At 42.9% G+C, this 9,596-nt stretch overlaps 1 non-coding gene across 1 annotated transcript; it reads right to left on the bottom strand.

Moving 5' to 3' along the window:
- Nucleotides 1-2,835: 2,835 nt before the first annotated feature.
- TRNAQ-CUG (transfer RNA glutamine (anticodon CUG)) lies at nucleotides 2,836-2,909 on the bottom strand. The gene has a single exon. It is a non-coding gene; the product is annotated as a tRNA-Gln (tRNA).
- Nucleotides 2,910-9,596: the final 6,687 nt, after the last annotated feature.

The raw sequence follows: 9,596 nt of genomic DNA on the forward strand, positions 1-9,596 counted from the left end.
TACTCATGTTGCATGTTAGCTCTTGGTATTTTGCTGCAAACACTGCACAAAAGAGCAGATGTGATGAAAACCGGTTGCACGGAAGTTATAGCCATGATACTTTCCAGTGACCCTGCACCCCTACCAGGGAGACTGCAGTAATCTCTCTCACCAGCAGTAGACGTCTCCTGGGCTGGGAGATCCCAGGAAGGCCCCTCAATCTCCAGCAGGTTTGACACCCTCAAGGTGCTTCACAGAAGGACGCTAGAGAAAGTATATTTCTATCTGGAGGGCTGGGGAGTTTATTAAGCTCATACAAAGGGGAATAATGATTCAAATTCTTGCTTCAAATCTGCCCCAATAAAAATTTTTATAGTTTTAAACGTGGAAAGACATTTAGTACATGTAGGGGGGGAGGAAATATGACTCTTCCTCACCCAGCCTAGCTTCACTGCTGAGACCCTTACAGCAAAACACAGACAACAAAGAGAAGAGCATATGTATTTATTGAATTGTAAGTTTTCATGACATGAGGTGCTTCCAAAGGAAACAAAGGCCATGAAAACAAGCTAAACCTCAGAGGTTTTTTTGTTGTTGTTGTTTGTTTGTTTTTGGTTTGTTTTTTAACAGTAGTTTTATTGAAGAATGGATTAGTCATGGAGAAAGTATGATAAGACAATAAAAGTATGATCTAACAGTAACAAACTGAGGAAAACGTAGCCAGGCCTCTGTGTTCAGGCTCTTTGTGTCACCTGGGTCTTCACACTCCAGAATGCACCTTTCCTCTGAGTACAGAGAGGGCACCTCTCACATAAGGGTCTAACAATTGACTTCAGGGGACGAAGGGCAGGGGGAGGGTGACAGTGACCTTCCTTGCTTCTGTTGTTTACTCAAATTTCTTTAGCATAAAATATTCAATACCCTAAGATGTTATATTTTGGAGTAGCATGTTCCTGAACCCCATCATGCTCATGCAAACAAACCCAGTCATTGAAGAGCGATGACTACAAAATATTTAAATTCAAAATACAATGATGGCCAAGAGGGGTGGCTCATGCCTGTAATCCCAGCAGGAGGTGCTAGGGAGGCCCAGGCAGGGGGATCACTTGAGTTCTGGAGTTCAGGACCCGCCTGGCCTAAATGGCGAAACCCATCTTGTACCAAAAATTACAAAAATTAGTCCAGCACGTGGTGCAAACCTGTTCCAACTACTTATCAGGGGGTGGGAACCAGTGGGCTGAGATCAACGGGAATAATATCATTTTTACAAGTTTTTTTTTTTTTCCTATAGGCTAGTCAATGAAAGCAGTGGAAATGGAGAAGGAACAAAGAAACGCTGTAACTGGTTGTGATCAATTCTTTGTAACCAGGAATGATTTCTTTATGCATTATACTCTGTTATCAAAGTTACAATATGCTGCAAAGCTGGAGGTGAACAGCAGTGCCCAGGGTCCCTTCCTACACTTATCTCTAGGGATAACAATTTTTAATGTGTGCAACCCAACCTGTACATAAATAATTGTTAATCTTCGACTGTCCAATTTTCCATGCGCCCAGGGCCCTGCAGTCCAGTCCCCCTGCAAGGGGGAAACTGAGTTTGTGTTTCCTTACCCTCCAGTCCACTCTAAGGAGCCAAGAAAGGCGTCATCTCACCCCCACTCCGGCGTCGTTCCTCCAAACTCGTCCTCACCCCCCCCCCCCCCCCCCCCCCCCCCCCCCCCCCCCCCCCCCCCCAAGACTGCGGTGTTTTTCAGTCCTTCGTAAGCGGCTCTCAGCCGCAAATATGAAAATCAGATCTATGTTCTTGAGTGCCTGGAGTGACATCTTAGTTCCCAAGACGACCCATCAGGAACTCATCCCAAGTGCTCTGAAGAGCAGTACGAGAACATTTTAACTCTGGTAGCGTCCTAAGGCGTCGTCTCCTTGGGGCAGGGTTCTGACGGACGAGGGGGAGCCCCCACTGTCAGGGGACTCGCCCCTCAGAGCTGCTCAGGCTCCTCTTCCCCGTGGTGCCGCGGGAGTTCGGCTGGGGCGGAGGAGGATCAGAACCCTCGCTCCCAGGGCCGTGTGCTTGAAGAGGCGCCGTGCGAATTTCTCTTTCGGCTGAGGATCTTGGGACGAAAGAATGAAATTTCCCGGAGTCAGGTCCCACAGCTTAGTGAAACAGCGACTTTTAGGGCCCGCAATGGAGACGTAGGAGCTAGAAATTTCGGCATAAAAATCTGAATATGAAGAACAGAGTAAATTAACATTCAGAATCAGATGGGACCATGTGAATAAAGCAGTGCTACTCCCAAGTTAAGGTCTCCAACCATCGATCCTAAGCTGTGACACTCAATCTCCAATGACTGAGCTAACCCCCATCAAAATTTCTCACGCCACCGTTTACTTAACCAAAATGACAATGGGTGCCATTACGAGATTTCCTGGGTGAAAGGAATCTCCGGGTCTTGGATTGATGGGGCGACAGCCTTTTAGTGAAGGAGACCTCTCACTCCCGAGCGCCCAGGGTCGCCCTGAGACGGGTGAGCACTTGCTGGTCGTTGGATCCCTGGCGGGGGTGTCCGGCCAACGGTTGCTGGGTGCCGGGAGGCTGGCCCTGGGAAGGGGACCCTCCAGGCTCGGTGACCCCGACTGGATGATTGGGCGATTTCCCCTGTGGTCCGGGTCACTGGTGAGAACCCGGTTTCTGGGATCCCGAATGCGGAAGAGGGAGACGAAGAGAGGACAAGGCGCCGGGTACACAGCGAGGCTCAGACAGCGGGAGCAGAAGGGACACGGATGGCCCGCAGCCCTCGGGGGGTGTTTCTGAACGTCAGCAGTAAAACACGGCGTTACGGTCCTAATTAAACAGAAAGGTTCCACCGAGGACTCGAACTCGGATCGCTGGATTCAGAGTCCAGAGTGACTCACCATTACACCATGGAACCTCACGTTGCAGAGTGGCCGGAGGTGTCTGAATTCCTAAATAAGTAGCAATAGATTCCCCCCCACCCATGTCAAGGCATTTCTATTATGCCACAAGCAACACTCAAGGAGGAGCAGGAAGGAGCCATCCTTCTTGCTTCTCTCCCACCACCCCCCCCCCCCCCCCTGCTCGCTCTCTCTTTGATCGCCTTCTATCATTTCATTTGCACCTCGGAAAATGAGGCAAAAATCCGCTCTGGGTTTAGAGCCAGAGAAGAGACTCCTGAAGCCTTGTTCATAGAGTTTCCCTGTGCCGAGGTGAAATTTCTTTCTTCCTTTCTTCGTTTCTTTCTCTTTCCTTTCATTCTCTCTCACTTTTCTTCTTTCTTTCTTTCTTTTTCTTTCTTTCTTTCCTTCTTTCTTTCTTTCCTTCCTTCTTTCTTTTCTTTTCTTTCTTTCTTTCTTTCTCTCTCTCTCTTTCTTTCTTTCTTTCTTTTTTCTTATCTTTCTCTTCTCTCTTCCCTCTCTCTCTTCCTTCTCCCTCCCTCCTTTCCTTTCCTTCTTTCCTTCCTTCCTTGCTTCCTTCCGCTTTCCTTCTCACCTCCCTTCCTCCCTTCTTTCCTTTTTCTTTTCTTTCTTTCTTTCTTTCTTTTTCTTTTCTGTTCTTTTCTTTTTCTTTCTTCCATTGAGACAGCATCTCCTTCTGTTGTTCAGGCTGGAGTGCAGTGCAGTGGCAGTGGGCCATCTCCCCTCACTGCAACCTCCGTCCTGCCGGGTTCAAGTGATTGTTAATCCCAGTAGCTGGGATTACAAGTGTGAGCCACCATGCCCTGGTCTAAAGGTTGTATATTTAGTAGTAGATGAGGTTTTGCCATGTTGGCCATGCTAGTCTTGAACTCTTGACCTCAAGTGATTTTGCCCACCTTGGCCTCCCAAAGTGCTGGGATTACAGGTGTGAGCCCACCACACCCAGAAAGGAGATGAAATCTTCTGGCCAAAATTTCTGTTATTTTCTTTTTGCTTTCCCTCTTTTCTGTTTGCACAAGGAGGACCAGATGGTTGTCCAAAACAGGACATGGACCGTCCTGGGCGCCTTGCCTCCTTCCTCCCTGTAGTATATAACAGAAGACAGCAATCAAATGAGATTGGGAAGCAGGGAATCCTTCACTGTCCTGTTCATATACTTCTATGTTTGTTTGTTTGTTGGTTTTATAAAATTTTCTCACCAGAAATTGGTAAATTTTTGGATTAAAATAAATGCAGTCAGCCACATTTTACATTTTCTATACAAAAACACTCAAACCAGGCCATTACTCACCTGCATGAACTCAAAATCAACCATATACTTGTCAAGGTCAGGAGGCAGGCGCCCTCACATTTAAGCACAGTGTGTTTTCTCAGAATTGGCCAAAGTTGATGCCATTCCAATTTCTCAATTATACTCATGTACCCATTAATTGTGGTCTTTAAAAGTGTACATGTATTGTTACTGAAAGGCCAAATGTTTGCTTAGGCCCTGCTGCTCAGCTTATCTCACAGAAAGCAATCATTCAGACGTTGAGTATTGCCAAGGAAGAAGGCTTTAATTGGTGCTGCAGCTGAGGATATGGGAGATCAGTCTCAAATCAATCTTCCTGATCGACTAAAGTGAGGGGTTTATGTATCAGGAAGAAACATAACTGTGTGTGGGAAAAGAGGAACTAGGGAAGGGTGAGAAGCATTCATGATGAGTGATTGGGGGCTGACATCTTATTGTCTAGAGGCTGTGATCTGCTGAGGTTCGTGGTCTTGATGATGCATTTTTGAGAGCCTGAGGGTCCTTTCCTAAGGAAGGGAACTCCCCCAAGATAAAACAATGTAACTTTCAAGCTTAAGGGAGCTTGCAGGGTGCATTTCTACGTCTATCCAAAAACACTGTGTCTGTGGGACTATTGGAAAAATAGTGGGACTATTGGAAAACTGAATTCTATTCAGTACCTCCATTTTCTATTTGTCAATTCCTCAATCATCGGGAATCTGGTGTCCATCTTTCAGGCTGCATCATGTGAGAAAGGCATCCTGAGCAAACTCCACACATGGGTGACTGCATGGCCACCAAGAATCAAACGTTAATCTAATACTTCGTAGTTTCTCCTGAAACACAATAGTCCTCTCTCAGTTCCCATTTCCACTAAAGACAAAACAACAGCAGGACCAACTAGCCTACAAAAAGAAGCTCTAGTTCCCATATACTTGGCTGATTACTCCACACGAAAGTGCAGCAAGAATGTTCCTATAGGCGCTACTAATGAGGGCTTTGCTGGAACATTTCACAATGCCATTTCAGGTAAAGCCCTGGGAAAATTACCATTTTCCTCCACCTGGTGTGTCAGATTATAAAGAAAACAGAATCATGTTGAACTTACGCAAACCAACATATTGTCAGGTGTTAAGAATATTCAGTTTACAAATTCTGCGAGGAATTCAGCAGCCGAGAGAAAAAAAAAGTCCTCAAAATCTGTTTAGAAGAACAATTGTACGCAATTGTTGCCGGGCTTATAAATAGCTTCAAAAAGAAATAACGTTCTCCAGACTATGAAGGAATAAACAACGTTTCAAACAAACAACCAAACAAAGGCCGTTAAAAACTTACTTCAGTCCTCTATTAGTTTATCCAATGCAATCAACTCCTGCTCTGCTTCCTACTGGGCTAGCACTTCTCTATGATCACATCGAGCCCTTTCTATTCTGTGCCTTGGAAATGTTTCTCTTTAGTTCATTGGCGATGATCTCCAAAGTTATTTCAGAAGCCTGCATCCAAGAGTCTTTTTCAGGGACTTCCCAAAAACCAAAGGCCTGGACTGTAAACTGATTATAAGTCACTTTTTGAGAAGAATCAAAGCAAAACAAAACAGTGTGGATGGACAAATCCTTAAGACAGCCCATAGTCATTGACACAGTGGACAAGGGAGAATTGGTTGCGTCTGTGGCAACACTACTATAACATAATAATCATAATTATTTACTGACTAGCATTATTCAGAACTCTCGGAATCTCACACAATCCTGCGAACACACAATTAAACAACACATCAGTGTCAACAGAACCCAAAGGACGAGAAACACCACTTCAGATTTGTGGACAATTGGCTACTTGCATAATTCCTGGCTTAACATAGAAGCCTAGCATGCCTACTATATTTATCTTGAACTTCACGAACCTAATATCCAAAAAGTTTAATTTGAGGTCCAAAAGGCTTAATATGGAAATTTTACTCTTAGAAAAGTTTGCCAAATATCCAAGTTTTGAGGGACTTGATATCCCAAAATCGGAGATCACAGGTCACCTTACAATTGTCAATCATTTAGCCAATAAGGTAAGCAAAAATTTTATAGCTATTATTAATAGTTTCACAAACATTCTTGACCAAAAGATAGGGGAAAAACTAAATTTTACCTTTGTGTGGAATATTAAAATGTTTTTTTTTTAAAAAAAAAAAAAAGATAATTTTAGTAAAACCCTTATTCACAAATTTACATCTAATCAGTTTAAACCATAAGGGTAAGTGTTTCATAAAATTTTCATGACCTTTTAATACTTTTATATTGAAAACGCAGATGAATGCTCTAGAAAATCCTGTTATTCCAATTACATGGGCCCAGTTGCTGGCCTTGCATCAGGATGTGCTTCTGAGTGTCACATCTAATTTGTTAGAAAAATCTCTGAATTTAAGAGGCCAGCGGTGGGAGGGTTGCTTGAACTCAGGACTTTGAGAATAGCCAGGGCAATATGGTGAAACATTGTGTCTACCACAAATGTAAAAAAGAAAAAAACAAAAGAAAATAAAGACAAGAAAAACAGGGATGGAAGGACGGTAAGGAAGAGAAAAGCGAAACACAAAGCGAAAAGAGATTGACAAGACGTCTCTAAACTAAACGAATCCCTTAAACTCTGGCCTTAAAAATCTCATGTGCCCACCTCTTCTGTATAGAAGAAGAGGGGGCAATGAGGTTGAACAAGGGGGCAGGTGGGTTTGTTGGGCCTAGAGGGTTTAAAGGGTATCCATTTCTGGTTCCGGTTCTCATGAAAGCAGTTCATTTTGATTGGTCATCTTCCCCAGGGTCTGAAAGATGAAGGCATTGGATTTAGTGGTCAATATTCAAGATTTAGCAGGCGTAGGTGTCTCTTTTTCAGACCCAGGAGTCAAAGCCCTGTATAGATATATAGCACAACGATAAGGTAATTTGGACATTTTGTACTGCAGAGAAATGTTTCTATTTCTCTCTAACATGTAACCCAATCAAAACACTGTGATTGTGGTGTCCAGTAGGTGACTGGCCTGCAGCACTTCAAAACCGACTGTATTAACGTGGTTCTAGGATTAATCCTTGCAAGTAACTAGTTGCCAGCCATTTCTAATGACAGTCACTGTGATGAACGCTTCCAACTGTGACAGAACCTATGCCCAAACTTTATTCAAAGTAAGACCACTTAAATTTTTCTCACCATCATTTAACAAAATGTTAAATGCCAATTATTCAACTTTGTGGAATTTCCGTATGAGGATAAATAATCTTTTGTTTTAACGACTATACAAACACAATACAAGAACACACGTGAGAAATAATCAAACAGTCCTTTCTTTTTCAGCTATTTTATGTATTTATTTATTGTGAGGACAGGATTTACCTGTGTCATCCCAGGTTTGGGGTAACAGTCGCAGGATCTCAGCTGACTGCAAACCCTTCACTTTTCGCGTCCCATTTTCAAGGGGAATTTTTTTTTTTTTTTTCCCTCCTGCCTCAGCCTCCTGAGTTAACTGGCAAATCCTTTTGCCAAAAGGTATGCAAAAAATTTTATATCTATGTAAACATTACACAAAACCATTTTGACCCATAAGAGAAAACTAAAAATTTTTACCTATGTGTGGTCGCCATTAAAAAGGTTTAAGTTAATTTTAATATAACCTTATCTCAAATTTAATTATAATCTGTTTTGAGAATCAGTTCGGGTAGTACTGGTGTGCACCACCACGGCCAGTGAATTTTTGTGTTTTACATTAAGACAGGGTTTCATCATGTTGGCCAGGCTTCGCGCCTTGAAATCCTGGCCTACACTGATCTGCCACCCGGCACTCTCAATGTGTTGGTGATTATAGGAATGAGCGCAGAAAACACCCAGCCTTGTCTTTTCAGCTATTTTAAAAGATGCATCAAATCACATATTTCCAAGACTGGATTATAGGTAGTGTATGATTACTGATTAAGGTTGCTATTTCTCCATTAAAATCATCAAAAACCAGCTGCATACAATTGTCACGGGTTTTGTTTTCTTGTATACATACATGATGTTTCCAAACAGTGATACAAGGTTTGGGATCAAAATCACTAGAAATTCTCACAACCTGTTTTTATTACCACGTAATCAAGTGAAAGTCACTGAATTTTTACATATTGGTAAAAACAGAACTAAGGAGGTTGAGAGTAATCCAATCAATATGTTATATCCTTTAAGTCAAGGCAATTTTTCCTGAACTTGGGAAATTTGTACCCACGTCACAGTTTTCCTCATTAAAGGAAAGGGTCTGCATTCAACTCAAATGACTGATTGAAACAAACTCATCTTATGATTGCACTGAAAGTGTACCAAAGTATCAGGCCATGGATGCCTGAGTCCTAGTGTTCCTGGTGTCATCCCCTTGGTAGTGGAACTCTACCTTTCAATGATGGGGAGTCTTGGGCAAGAGCAAGTCTCCTCCCCTTGTCTAATATAGACAGCTTTTGTGTCTAACTCTACCTCAGCAGTTGGCTTATCACTGGGGCCAATGGTTGGACAGGTTCCTAGCTCCAACATCAGTGGTAGATGCCTTTTGGTTTATGTGAGAGAAGCAACCAGGTTTTGTGCCTGTACTCTGGTGGTGGTCGATCATACGATCATGACTTATATGCCTACGCCACTGTGGCAAGCTCAAGAAATTCTCTTTCCCTGCTACGTATGTCTTATCAGCACTAAGGATGTGGGAGGAAAGACCTAGCAAATGGGCAAAAACATGCTATGTGTCTGGGACTCTCAGAGATTCTAAGCTGTCACAATAGTTCACACTTGGCCTTTAAGAAATGATGAAAACTTCAGTGCTTTTTCTCCAACCAACATTTATGGCTGCTATCTTTTTCTTCTATTATCTGTCAAAGATGAACTGCTTCATGTATTTGTCCTTCTATAGGGGGGTATCTCATGCTTTGGACTTCAGCTGACTCAGGGGCCTTGCAACTTCAGCTCTCTGGTGGGATCAAAACACATATGACTTTGCAGACCATACAGCTTTTTCTTGTCATTAGAGTGGGAACAACTGTCTCTTGCAGCTTTCTACATCTTAAACAACTGTTGATTCACATGGCTGTTTTATAAAATTCTTATCTTTTCCTCTATTTCTGGACTAATTTTCCTTCAGGATACCACACAAATTCTTTTAGTCAATCACTTCTTTTGAGGCTATGAGGTAGACATAGTGAGCACCTTGACGATCCCTGCAAATGAGCCTTTCTTTAGGTGCTCGTGGGAAACCTGGGCCCAGACCAGTACTGAAACACGCAACTCTCACTCACAGCTCTAGCTGAATTTTTGTCATGAGGCTCTTTCTCCTCAATCAGTATACTAGTCTTAGAACAAATTTGAAATTGGGACTATCTTAAAATACACTTCCTGAGTGGTTACTAAGATTTGCTGGAGT

This window comes from Macaca thibetana, unplaced genomic scaffold (assembly GCF_024542745.1).
Source record: "Macaca thibetana thibetana isolate TM-01 unplaced genomic scaffold, ASM2454274v1 unplaced_scaffolds20, whole genome shotgun sequence".
Classification (NCBI taxonomy): domain Eukaryota; kingdom Metazoa; phylum Chordata; class Mammalia; order Primates; family Cercopithecidae; genus Macaca; species Macaca thibetana.